General features: G+C 34.9%; 1 long non-coding RNA gene across 9 annotated transcripts in view; it reads right to left on the bottom strand.

Annotated features, from left to right (window-relative positions):
• LOC105099635 (uncharacterized) overlaps window positions 1-13,542 on the bottom strand; it is a 58,558-nt gene that overhangs the window by 41,485 nt on the left and 3,531 nt on the right. For 6 of the 9 annotated variants that reach the window (XR_010378988.1, XR_004135580.2, XR_004135591.2 and 3 more), the window contains exon 3: window positions 6,403-6,511. This is a non-coding gene — a long non-coding RNA (uncharacterized LOC105099635). Of the gene's footprint in view, window positions 1-4,147; window positions 4,241-6,402; window positions 6,515-13,542 lie in introns of all 9 variants that reach the window. The other 3 variants (XR_010378990.1, XR_004135589.2, XR_010378989.1) reach the window with 2 other exon arrangements.

Genomic DNA, 13,542 nt, shown 5'->3' with positions numbered 1-13,542 from the left:
CTTATCCTAGGATAGAAATTAATTTTAAGCTTTTGTGTTTATTTTACAATTTGATTGGAAGTAAATTTAGTTAAGTATAAACAGAATCAACAGCTAAAGTAGAACCTGGCAAGGTGCAGTCTCTTTACTCATAAGATAAATAGTGAAAAATGGATCACTTTTGAGTGAGCTATGAAAATTTATGTAAAAATCTTTTTCCAGAGGCCTCCTTGAAGATGTGATTGTAAAATTTAAAAACAAGAATAAAGTATAAATTAAAGTGAGACTTGCCTGAATTTACTTTCACATTTGACCACTTACTCCTTCAAAGAAAAAGAGTAAAATAACTGTCAAGTAAGTAAACCTCACACCCTTATTTCTATGGCACTCTTCAATAAAGTATTTCATATGAAAAACATTCCATATTGATTATAAAACAGCTTAAAGCTAAATGTTAAAAAGTCAATGTAAATAAAAAGTGAATAATGATACAAATTTTCTTGCTTTCCAGAACCTTGAAGATAAACGTAATTTTTTTTTTTTTTGGTGTATAGTTCTATAAAATTCTATCACCTGTCATAAATTAACACAGTGATCACTACAATTAGGATATGGAATTATTCTACCATCCCAAAGTAACTTACTCTTGCTGTACCCTTACAGTCACACCCTCCCCAACCCTAACCCCTGGCACCACTTGTTTTCTATCACTATAATTTTGCCATTTTGATAATGTTATATAAATGGAATCATACCATATATAAACATTTTGAGATTAGTTTTTCATTCAACGCAGTGGTCTCAAGATCCATGTAAATTGTTGCACGTATCAAGTTTGTTCTTTTTCATTGCTGAGTAGTATCCCATGATAATAAGGATGTCCCACGATTTATTCATTCACTCATTGGAGGGTACTGGTTGTTTCCAGTTTTTGGCTATCACAAATAAAGCTGATTTGAATATTTATGTGCAGATTTTTGTATGAATGTTAAATTTTCATTTCTGAAAATATCCAATAGTTGCATTACTGGGTTTTATGATAAGTATCTATTTAACTTTATAAAAAAAACTATCAAACTATTTCCTAGAGTGGCTGTACCATATTTTACACTCCCTTCAGCAAAGTACAAGAGATACAGTTGCTCCACATCCTGTCAGCAGTTGGTATCATCAGTATTTTTTATTTTAGCCATTCTAATGTAGTGCTATCTCATTGTGGTGTTAATTTGTATTTTCCTAATGGCCAATGATATTGAACTATAAAGATGTCTTGCATAGAGTTTTGCATTTTTACAAATAGTTTTTCAAACATCTAAATTAATTCTATCAAGAATAGTGTGATGTATTTCAAGTGATAAAAGACTGATATCAAATAAATCTGGAAAAGACAGCCAAATGTAATGACACCAATGCAGAATCAAAACAATTTACAAGTCAAAAGGAACCTGGAGGTAATGTAGTCAGACCTCTCCATTTTACAGAGAACTTCATCCCAGAAAGCTGGAATCATACCAAAAACCACACTTCTGCTGCTTGAATCTCTTCTATAATGTCCAATCAAGTAAGTGACAATTTTTGCTTGAATCCTTCAAGTGACTGGAAATTCACTCATTTTTTTTTTTTGCCCCATTCTGTTAGGAAGTGTTTCCTGACACTGGGCTGAAATGGCCAATAAACAAGTAAACAGTCTGTGTTTTGACGTTGACCTGAAATGGCTTGCTGTAGCTCCTGCCACTGGGTTGAGCTTCACCCTCTGAGACTTCCCTGAGGAATTATGGACCCTTTTCCATATGACAGTACTTCAGACACTTGAAGACAGCCGTCATCCTCTCACATGTATACTTCAGGCTAAACATTCACATTTTCCTCCAATCATTCCTTAGATGAGCTTATTTACCATCCTTCTTGCATGTATGTAAATGGGTCCTAGATTTTTTACGGTGAAAAACGCTGAACAAAATATTTCTAGTTACGTAGTCAGACTATATACATTTTGCAATTATACATATTCACTGCAGGAAAATGAGATTTCCTTGCTTTTCACTTAGTGTACTTCTTTACATCATTAAAAAAAATTTGTTAAGTGTATTTAAAAACTTTTAGGCTGAAAACTTTTAAAATTGTGTTTCTTTTTTGGATGTGTTACATGCATATGGCACAAAATTCAAAATGTCTAAGAAGGTTTACAATGAAACGTCATGATCCGTAGCCTTCTAGTTGAATATAATACAATGTAATATAATATTGCAGACTCCCTCTTTTTTAAGATGCATAATTCTGATTATGACATTCAATAATATGGCTGTACATATCTTTTTTTAATTGAAGTATAGTTGATTTACTATGTTGTGTTAGTCTCCGGTGTACAGCATGGTGATTCAGTTATACACACAAATACATACATATATATTCTTCTTCACATTGTTTTTTATTATAGGTTACTACAAGATACTGAATATAGTTCCCTGTACTATACAGTATGAACTTGTTGTTTAACTATTATATATCTAGTAGTCAGTATCTGAAAATCCCAAACTCCCAATCTGTCCCTCCCTCCCCTTTCCTCCCTGGTAACCATAAGTTTGTTTTCCATGTATATAAGTCTGTTTCTGTTTTGTTAATAGTTCATTTGCATCATTGTTTTAGATTCTACATATGAGTGATATCATATGGTATTTGTCTTTTTCTTTCTGGCTTACTTCACTTAGTATGATAATCTCTAGGTCCATCCATGTTGCTGCAAATGGCATTATTTCATTGTTTTTTATGGCTGAGTAGTATTCCATTGTATATAAAGATACTACATTTTCTTTATTCATCCGTTGATGAACATTTAAGTTGCTTTCATGTCTTGGCTATTGAAAATAGTTCTGCTATGAACATTGGGGTGCATGTATCTTTTTGAATTAGTTTTCTCCAGATATATGCCCAGGAGTGGGACTGCTGGATCACATGGTAACTTCATCTTTAGTTTTTAAAGGAATCTCCATACTGTTTTCCATAGTGGCTGCACCAAATTACATTCCAACCAACAGTGCAGGAGGGTTCCCTTTTCTCCATACCTCTCTAGTATGTATATATCTTTTTAATCATTTATCTTAATTTTTTATTACTATTACTAAAAATGCTGTTATGGACTTCCTTATGTATACTTTACATATTTTAGATCATTTCTTAAAGTAGATGCCTAGAAGAAAATAGCTGCATTGCATAGTAAGACTTATCTATAATAATTTTCCACATGGTTACCATTTCATAAATGAAGTATTTATAGATATACACAAGCAGTATATAAGTGTCCATCTCACCACACTTTTGCAACTGTGGAATACTATTATATATTGATTTTTTTTTTCAAATTTGTTGTCTTGATTTGCTTACCATTGAGAATGAATTTTTTAATATGTTTTTATATCTCTACTGGCTATTTGTGTTGCCTCCTTTGGACGTTTAAGTCCTTGTTAATTTTTAAAAAATCAATTTGTATGAGTTAGAAAAAGAGTATCAGTCCACTGTCATATTCCTGGCAAACATTATTCTTTCTAGCTTTTAAACTCTTAAAGATGTTATATGTATGCTAATGCCAGTCTATTCCAAACAATTAAGTGTAGTTAATTTTTTTTTAATTTTGCTAAATATAAGACCTTACAATGAATATTTATATTGCAATATATTTTATCTTTTTACAAGTCTACTTCACTCACCAGATTTTAAACTCCTGCAGTCCAAGTACAATACCTTAATCATCTTTCTAAAACCTAACATAACATTTACAGAGAATAGATAATCCCTAAATTTGATATCTAAATGAGTGAATAAATTTAAAAATTCTATTTTGTTGGACCCTGCTTGCATGGTTACATATTCCCAAAATTTCTGAATTCTAATTATTACTACCTAGAATTTAGCCCAGAGTAAACATCAAACTGTTCTAAGGTTTGCAAAACCTCCTACTGTTTCTAACTTTGAATTACGTAAAAATTTGATAAATATGGGTTCCATATCTTTTCTCAAGTCAGTGAACTACAGTGTTGACCCACATAGGGACTGTGTGGTTCTACATTGAAAACCTTCACAGTGGCTGACTGCCATCCAGGATCAGTACTCTTTGGGTATTAAGTCCCTCCCTGAAGGTACGATCATCTAGCCTTTTTCCTCCCAAACTTACTGGTTAAGTATATGATGAAAAATGTCAGTAATGTCTGTTAGGCACAGATAAATATTGTCTACTTCATTTTATTGGTGCACTGGTCTAGTAATCCTGTCAGGAAGAAAATAAAATTAGGCAAATACATTCTGGTTGGTAAATCCATACTGTATTTGACTGATTACTGTTTTCTCTTAAAGATGATCCCAGAGCATCCTTTTACTAATTCCTTTTAGATTCTTGCCTAAGATCAAAGTAGTCCTGGTGGGGGGTTAGAAGTGTTAGGGACTCTCAGTTGAATGAATAAAGTCCTAGTCAAGTAAAGAGTGAAAGGAGGGTTTCCAAATGATATGGATTTCCATTCTATATCACCAGAACCCCTTTAGTTGTCCATGATCTTTTCTGTATTTCTGAGGGCTTGAGACTGCCAAGGAATATTGAAAAAATACGTTTTCCTATGAGTAGTTTGGATAGGATTGAGTGAAGTGAAGACAATCTTAAAAGCTAAGATGACACAGACAGCGGTTACTCCTGGTACAGATCAAGGCAGTGGGGAGTGGAAAGCATTTGTCAAACCGACGCTCTTTCTGATGACATGAAATACTCTTTGGGGGAACTCTGAGTATTAAATCGGCTACCACATGGCCTTCTGGTTCTGGCAAAGCATGGTAACCCTGTTAGGTCTCTTTCAATCTCTTGACAACCTCTGTCAAAGCTGAGAGTAGGGGTCTGTATTTTGCTAACTCCACCCTGTTTCACATATTCCCTCCAAGGAATCCCTCAGACCTTCTTCACCCACCACCATCCATTTCATTATCCTCCAGTCCCTCCAACCCTGGGGAACCTCACCTACCAGAGATATTACTAGATTCTCTTTAACTCTGTGTATTCCCTTCATAGGGTTACAGTAACAGATTACCACAAATTGGTGGCTTAAAACTACAGAAATGTATTCTCTCATAATTCAGGAGTCTGAGATCAGGGAGTTGGCAGGGCCGCACTTCTGGAGGACCTAGGGGAGGGTCTGAGTTTTGCCTCTTCCAGCTTCTGGCACCTGTGAGCATTCCTTCACTTGAGGCTGTGTTACTTCAACCTTAGCCTCATTGCCTCCTCTTCTCTGTGTCTTCTTCTCTTCAGTTTGTCACATAAAGATTGTTGTCACTGGATTTACAGCAGGTGATCCAGAGTGACTGATCTCATCTCAAGATCCTTAATTACATCTGCAAAGACCCTTTTTCCAAATAAGGTTCCAGGGATTGGAACATGGACATATCTTTTTGGGTGCCACCATTCAAGCCACAACATCTTGCTTAAGGATACAATTTTTTTTCCTTCCTTTTTTTCAAGCTGTATCTCTTGAAGCTCTGAAGAAAACTGTTCTTTGTCACCTTAGCTTTTAAGATTGTATCTTCACTTTAAGCACTTCTTTGGAAAATTCAATCTGTTCCTTTGTTTCAGTTGTTTTTTTTTTGTTTTTGGAATTCCCCCTTCCCTGGGCAAGTGAATACTACATCAATGGGAGGGAACATCCCAAATAATTTCCCAGGTTTTAATTTCTGCTTTTCACCCCGAAGGCAGACATTTGCCCATGTTTAGTGTTCTAGCACCTATTCTGGTTTCTGTAATTCCTCAAAGATGGGGACAGCTGTTCTCAGGTCTCATTTGCACCCTTCCTATCTTCCCTCAAGAACTGCAATATAAGCCACTCATATCAGATGATAAATTCTAAACTGGAACTGTTACCTAACTGTTACTTTCTTAGAGTTCCTTCTATTTGGAAAGAGTATTGTTTCCTGTCACTATTTATACTAGTCTTTTGAGTAATATTATTACGTTGCTATTTATTGAGTCATTACTATGAGCCTGGTTCAGTCTCATTACTCAGAACAATCCTATAAAAGATACAGTTATCTCCATTTTACAGATGGGGAAAGAGAGACCCAGGGAAATGTAACTGAAAAGTGCTGAAACAGAGAATTAAACCCAAGCTTGCCTGACGCCACAGACATACATAGTTCTTCCTACTATGTCAACCTGCTTCTCAAGTTTCCTTCGCAGAGAATGAAGCAAAATAATATGTAAGGAATCTGTTTTCTCTGTCAACTCTAACCTTACACCAGAAACTGTAAATGGGCTTTTCCCTTCCTTGATCATCTTCTGGCTCTGAACAGAATTTTTAAAAGCTCGTTCTCTGTCCTCTCTTAGCATTTTTTGCAAGTCACACCTCATTTGGGAGCTTCAGGTTTCTAGACACTATGCTTTAGGGCCCATGTTACCTTCTTATAATTATCCTTGGTATGTGGTTGTTTTCTCCCAAGGTTTCTGTCACTTCCAATTAGCCAAGCAATTCCTCCTTGTTGGTCAGAATTAGGTTCCCCAGTTGCTCTGCTGGGACATCAAATCATGAGAAAGACAAATCAAAAACTTGTCAGATGTTTTGCTTTTAGCCCAATGAAACTTTTAAAAGGTATCCAGCTATTTGAATTTTCTTTTTTGATTGTTGCATTGCTACAGGTATTGACCAATATTATACTGCAGGGCACTGTGGTATCAATAATGAATTCTTTTACGAATAATTGCATGTGACAGTACATGTTTGGAGCCAGTTTTAAACCTCTCAAATAAAACACTCTAAAGCAGTTTCAGGCTTCCCCTTGTCTATGTGTACACCTAGTCATTCTAAAACATCCTGTTTCTCATCTCCCCCTCAAGTTCATCACATAGAGAAATATTTTTTATCTCTAATAAACTAATTCACTTGTGTATCTCATTTTGAGTGTAATCCCAAACCAGAAAGTGAGAGATAAGGTGTGGAGTATGACCTCCCTGAGGTAAAATATGTCAGGAAGTCTAGGAAGTAAGGTCATAAAACAGCGGGCTATGAATTTTGACGAGAAAAAAAAAAAACCTGTACCTTAATTTTTGCTAACCTCTAAGTGAAATTTGGCATTTCTTTCAATTGTGAAAATAGGCAATAAACCAGTATTATTAGAAGTACCAGTGACTCTCACCAATAAAAATCGATATTTTCCCATCAAATTACTATAGTTGTAGAAATCTCAAGAGACAGTTACTGTTCACTATTTAAAAGTTATAGATATTATTAGGCCCTCTACTAGATTTTGGTTTTCAATGCATTAATAAAGAAGCACATGTAAAGCACACGTCTGTTGAATAGCCTGAATTACTGTATTTTAGTGTAGTTGGTTTCATTCATGTTCCTGTGCATATTTTATGCATTAAAAACATGATTCTAAAAAGGGTTTTATAGGCTTCACCAGACTGCCAAAGGGATCCACAGCACACAAAAAAAGATTATCTATTATGGATTCTGCATTGTGGTTAAGAGCATGTAGTCTTCTGTCACATTGCTTGGATTCAGATTCTGCTCTGTCACGGTATGACTTTGGCTAAGATATACATATGTTTGTGCCTCAGATTCTTCATGTGTAAAATAGAGAGAATAATACCTACCTAAAAATCTTGCTATTATGATGAAGTAATACCCATAAGGGCTTACCACAATGCCAGGCAGGTATTGAGAGTAAATTATTTATCTCCACATCCATCCAGAAGATAAGGGTTTAATTCAAATCCTATTTACATTCTCTAAATACAAATTTTTATTTATTACCATGTTGTACTGGCTAAAATTTAAAATTATATTTAAAAATACTGGCTGGTTTCAAACGGGTATTTGTAAAATATATGTGTGATATAAGGAAAAATGATACAATAGAGATCCATATGCCCTCCATCCCGGTTAAAGAAGAAAATGTTACTTTAAAAAAGATGAACATATAATTTATTATCCAAACTAGGACACTTTGAGTGAAAGTCATCTTGGAAGTGGATCCTCTAGCACTAGTTAAACCATTAAGTGATCGTTGCCCTAGCTGACAGCTTGACTGCTACTTCACAAGAGACTCTAAATGAGACCCATTTAGCGAAACTATTCCTGGATTTCTGACCCTCAGCCACTGCATGAGAGAGAACTGTTTGCTGCTTTAAATACTACGTTTGGAGGTAGTTTGTTATAAGGCAATACAAAACTAATAAAGATTTTATTACCTGGAAGTGGGGTGCTGCCATAATAAAGACCTCAAATGTAAGTGTGGCTTTGAAGTGCAGTGGGCAGAAGGTGGAAGGACTTGCAGGAGAGTGTTAGTGAAAGCTTGAAGATCCTTGAAGAAATTGTTCATACGTGTATGGTAACTTTGAGGAGGCTGCAGATGAGGTCTTAATAGATTAAAAATGTCTTACTGGAAATAGGAGTAAAGTGGTAGTAAGTTTAGCAAATTTGTCACCTGTAGTTATGTGCAAAGTAGAAAATACGCCTAATGAACTGGCTGACCTAGTTAAGGCAGTTTCCAGCCAGAATATTACAGATGTTACCTGATTTCTTCTTGTTGTTTATAGTAAAATGTGAGAGGAGAGAGATAAGTTAAAGGAAGAACTGTTAAAGAAAAAGGAGCCAGAACTTTTGGGATTTGAAGATCCCCAATCTCTCTAGGTGACAGATGATGCTAAAATTAGGAAATGGCTCAGGAAAAGAACAAATCCAAGGCACAAACAGGAAAATATGAAGTTGAGTTTGTAGTTGTAAAACCCTTTAAGACCTCAGAAAGATCTAGCATGGTGCCTTACAGTATTTTCATTCAGACATGCAGGGTGTGCCTGACAATACCTCTCAAATTACAGGGCTTCTAAGAATTTTAAGGGTGTGGTGCACCAAAAGCCCAAGGCAGAGAAAGGTTTATATGGAAGAGATTTACGTTGCTTTGTTTAATGGTATAACGCAAATAAAATTCACATGAGAACCACAAGTTTATAAAAGAATTATATTAGCAGGATATAATTTTTTAAAAGAAAATCTTTAATTTTTATATTAGTGGGCTGTTTGCCAGGCTGGACTGAAAGGGACAGAGCACCCAATGAGAAGAGGCTTTTGGACATCCCAACTTTTCCAGGCAGAGACAAGTACACAGCTGTAAATATGGAAAAAGAAGGATGACACAGTGAGAGGATCCAAGAGACCAGGAAGTAGAGTTACGAGCCATGGAGATTTACTCTCAGGACTTCAGTCTTAATCAAGAAACTGCCAACCTATTCTCAGGAGGATTTCAGAATTCCTGTGAACCAAGTATCTCATTTCCCCCCTTTTAAACACATCTATTGTGGTTATCCCATTTTATATTAAGTGCGTGGAGGCTGATACTGTGTGTCTTTAGTATACAGGTCTTCCAATCAAGAGGAACTCCATTTAAAGAGCTGTGCTTAAGGAAGTACACCTGAAAAGCCTCATCCACACCTACAACTGACTTGGCTTTCTAGACTCTGAGTTAATGCTTTAATGGGATGAAAGTTTAGGGAAGTTTCGGTGGATGATGAGTGTGTTTGGCATACTGGAATGATGTGACTCTTTGGAGGTCAAATTGTGTTAGCCAGCTTCCTGGTATTCATGCTTTTTCATAATTCCCTCCCACACCATATCAAGGATCATCTGTGGGACCAATAGAATACAGAAGTAATGGTACATCACTTTGAGTGATTTTGGCTTGTCTCTCTTTGGGGAAGGCCAGGAACTATGTTGTGAGGACACTTAGGCAGCCCTGTGAATGAGCCATCATGGAAGTGAATCCTCTATGACCAGTCAAATCTTCAGTCCAGCCAACAGCTTGACTGAAAACTCATGAGACCCTGGGCCATGAGACCCAGCTAAACCACTGCTGGATTCCTGACCCTCAAAAAATATTTTTAGTTTCCAGCTGTTAAGTCTTGGGGTAATTTGTCATACAGCAGTAGACAACTAATACAAGTTTACACATTGCTCCATGTCTTTTACATGTCTCCTTTAATCTACATTTTTTTATCCTCACTATCCTGAAACATATTTGTTGAAGTTAATTTGTCCCATGATTTCCAGAGATTAGGTTTTTCTGATTGCATAGCCACTGTGTTTAACACATTCTCTACATTTCTTAGTATCAGGTTCAAATTTTTGACAAAAGTTTTTAATAGGTGACATGTATTTTTTCCTTTAAGAGGCATATAATGTTTCCTTATTTGTCATATTAGCAGCTGTTGATGTGCAATAAGTCAATTATTCACTAATAATCTCAAAATGATAATTTTCTAATTTTATCATTCCTCCCTCATTTATTAATGTATGTATATAGAAAAACTTCCCCTCATTTATTATTTGGTTACTTGTGGTACAATTCATGTAAGAAAGGCAGGATCAATACTCAATTAATTACCTTTTTAAAAAACTGGTTTTCAAAATAATGAATGATTGCATAACATCCTCCAATGCTGACCAATTAGATGCTTTTTGTAAGTTTTATTATCATTACAAACTCATGAATTAAGGGACATTTGATAATTTCACATGTTCCAATCCATTGCATTTGATATGTTCCATCCTGTGCTCAAAGGATTTCAATGAACCTGTGTGTCCTTATTAATACTCAAACCGTCCCATCTTTGGCCAGAGGGATACTTTTCAGTTGTGTCCTGAGTCAATTTGACATGATCCTAGTATTCTATGGTAGCTTCCTTGCTAAACTGCACAACCAAACGTTCCAGGCTCATCTTGTACATTTCTTGCACCTAGCTGAAATTAACTACTGCTCCAAGGGCTTATGGTATCTTTGGAACAGAGTTGTTTTTTAAAAAATGTATTTTAATGTAGTCTTCTTCTTTATAGGTTTTTCATTTCCCTACCATTAGAGCATAAAGATATCTTGCTATCTTTTCTTCTGAAGGTTTAGTAGATTTTCCTTTCACATTTAAATCTTTAATTCACCTGGAACTGATTTTTCTGTATGGTGTTAAGCAAGGAGGTCCAATTTCATTTTCTTCCATATGGATATCCAGTACCATTTATTGAAATGCTCTTGCTTTTCCCTTTGGCCTGAAATGCTGCCTCCGTCTTAAATCAATATTCCTTATAAGAGTGCATCTATTTCTATACCTGTATTTCAGTACAGACATACTTTGTTTTATTGCACTTAACTTCATTGTGCTTCACAGATACTGTGTTTTTTAAAAATTGAAGGTCTGTGGCAACACTGCATTGAATGAGTCTCTCTGCACCATTTTTCCAAGAGCATTTGCTCCCTTCATATCTCTGTGTCAAACCTGGTAATTCTCAAAATATCTCAAACCCTCCACCAGCAAAAAGATTATAACTCACTAAAGGCTCAGATGAAGCATATTTTAGCAATACACTATTTTTAAATTAAGGTATATACTTTTTAAAAAAGGATATAATGCTATTTCATACATAATAGAATATAGTTCAATGTAAAAATGACTTTTATATACACTGAGAAACAAAAAAATTCATGTGACTCATTCCATTGTGGTATTTGCTTTACTGCAGTGGTCTGGAACCAAACCAGCAGTATCTCCAAGGTATGCCTGTAGTCCTTCTTCTGACAGTTAGAAAAGGCGGATAAAATAGAAAACAAACATCTGAAAGCATCAGAGAGCTGATGAGGCAGTGGAAAATCCAGATGGAAAAAAAGCCAGAATTGTTGAACCCAGTATGTATGATAGCTTTTTTCTGGGATATCAGCTGATTCTTGAGAAGATGACTGACAAGCTGAACAAAGCATATGACTAACTCCGTGAGTTAAAATGACAAAAACTGGAGTTCAGGGCCTGCCTTGGTTGACTCTACAGACTTTAAGTTGAGATCTCAAAGGTCTATACCCTAGGAAAAAGTTCCAACTAGAAGCAGACCTGCTCAGATTCCAATCATCTCAATCACTGACTAGATTAAGGTGATTTTGGATTAGTAGGGCCCAAAACTCCTGCTAGGAGACATAAATCCTTTCTGCAGAAAATATCATCATTTTAGACCTCTAATTATAATTTCATATACCAGTTCTGGCATTCATCAAAAATAACATAAATTAACAAATTTTTATAAATAAAAATGATATAAGTAATATAAAATAAAAAAAGCCCATAAAAGTAAATAAGACAATATGATAAAAAATAAACACAACAAAGAAACAAAGAAGCATCAGGCAACAGCAGACCCACAGTTACTATACACAAGTTTTTAAATTATTATGCTTAATATGTTTGAGGAAATAAAAGATCAGATTGAGATAGATAACTGGATAGCTAACTGGAAACTATAAAACAGAACCCAACAGAAATGCCTGAACTGATAACAACCAAAAAGATAATAACTGAAATAAGTGCTTTAACATATAAGTTTAACAGGAAATTAGAAACTATTAAAAATAAAAGAATTAATTGAAAGGTAAGAAGTATTCAGAATGAACCACAGAGACAAATAAATGGAAATAAGGGATAAAGTGCAATGATCTACTATACATTTAAGTGGAATACCAGGAGAGCAGAGGGGAGAGAGCAGAGCAGAAACAGTAACTGATAAGAGCTGAGAAAAAACAGAATGAAGACATCAGGTCCTGGATTCAAGATGCATTACAAACCTCAAAATTGAAAACAAACAAATTAAAAAAAAAAAAAAAAAAAGAAAAGAAAAAAGAAAAAAATGTAGTCACATCATAATAAAACTGCTTCGATTTTTGGACAAACATCTTAAAAACAGCCAAAGGAAAAAAGAGATTCCTTTAAAGGGGCAAAAATAAAACTGACATTATTTTTCAAAAAGAGAATTGGAAGCCAAAAGCAGTGGAATGTATCTTCAAAATGATAAAATAGCTACTAACATTTTGCTACAGCAAAAAAGTTCTTTGAAAGTGAAGGTAAAGTAAATAGTTTCAGGATACAAAAACTGAATTTGTTACAACAGACATCTACAAAAGGAAATACTAAAGCATGTTCTTCAGGAGGAAGAAATAAGACCCCAGATAAAAGCTTAGAAACTCCAAGAGTCATGAAGTACAACAGACAAAGTAAATGTCTGAATAAATATAAATGCACATTAATTACATAAAAAGAATAATGTCTTAAGGAATTTAGGAAATATATATTGAGGAAACACAATGTATATAACATGGAGCAGGGTAGTAAACAAAGTTGATGTATTCTCAGGTTCTTACATTGTCCAGGAAGAAGTATAATATAAATTACTAAAATAATATATAACTGTCAGGCTTATGGGTTGGAAGAAATGAAATAATTAAAAATAATCTCAAAGAAGGCAAAAAAGGAGAAACTCAACACAGGAGAGATGGGACAGATGAATACCAAATAACACGGTAGATTTAAGTCCAGGTAAATTAGTGTATTACACGTAACTCAACTAAACAATCCAATTACAAAAATACTATCAAAGCAGATTCTAAAAATACATTCTTGCATATAACTCTTCAGGTTAAAATGCTTTTCCCACTATAGTTATAATAAAATCTAAACCCTTCCCTGGCTTTCAACGCAACCATAACTCAGCCCTTTCCTACCCCCAAACT

Source organism: Camelus dromedarius, chromosome 3 (genome assembly GCF_036321535.1).
Source record: "Camelus dromedarius isolate mCamDro1 chromosome 3, mCamDro1.pat, whole genome shotgun sequence".
NCBI lineage: Eukaryota > Metazoa > Chordata > Mammalia > Artiodactyla > Camelidae > Camelus > Camelus dromedarius.
This window is presented reverse-complemented; position numbering and strand designations above follow the sequence as displayed.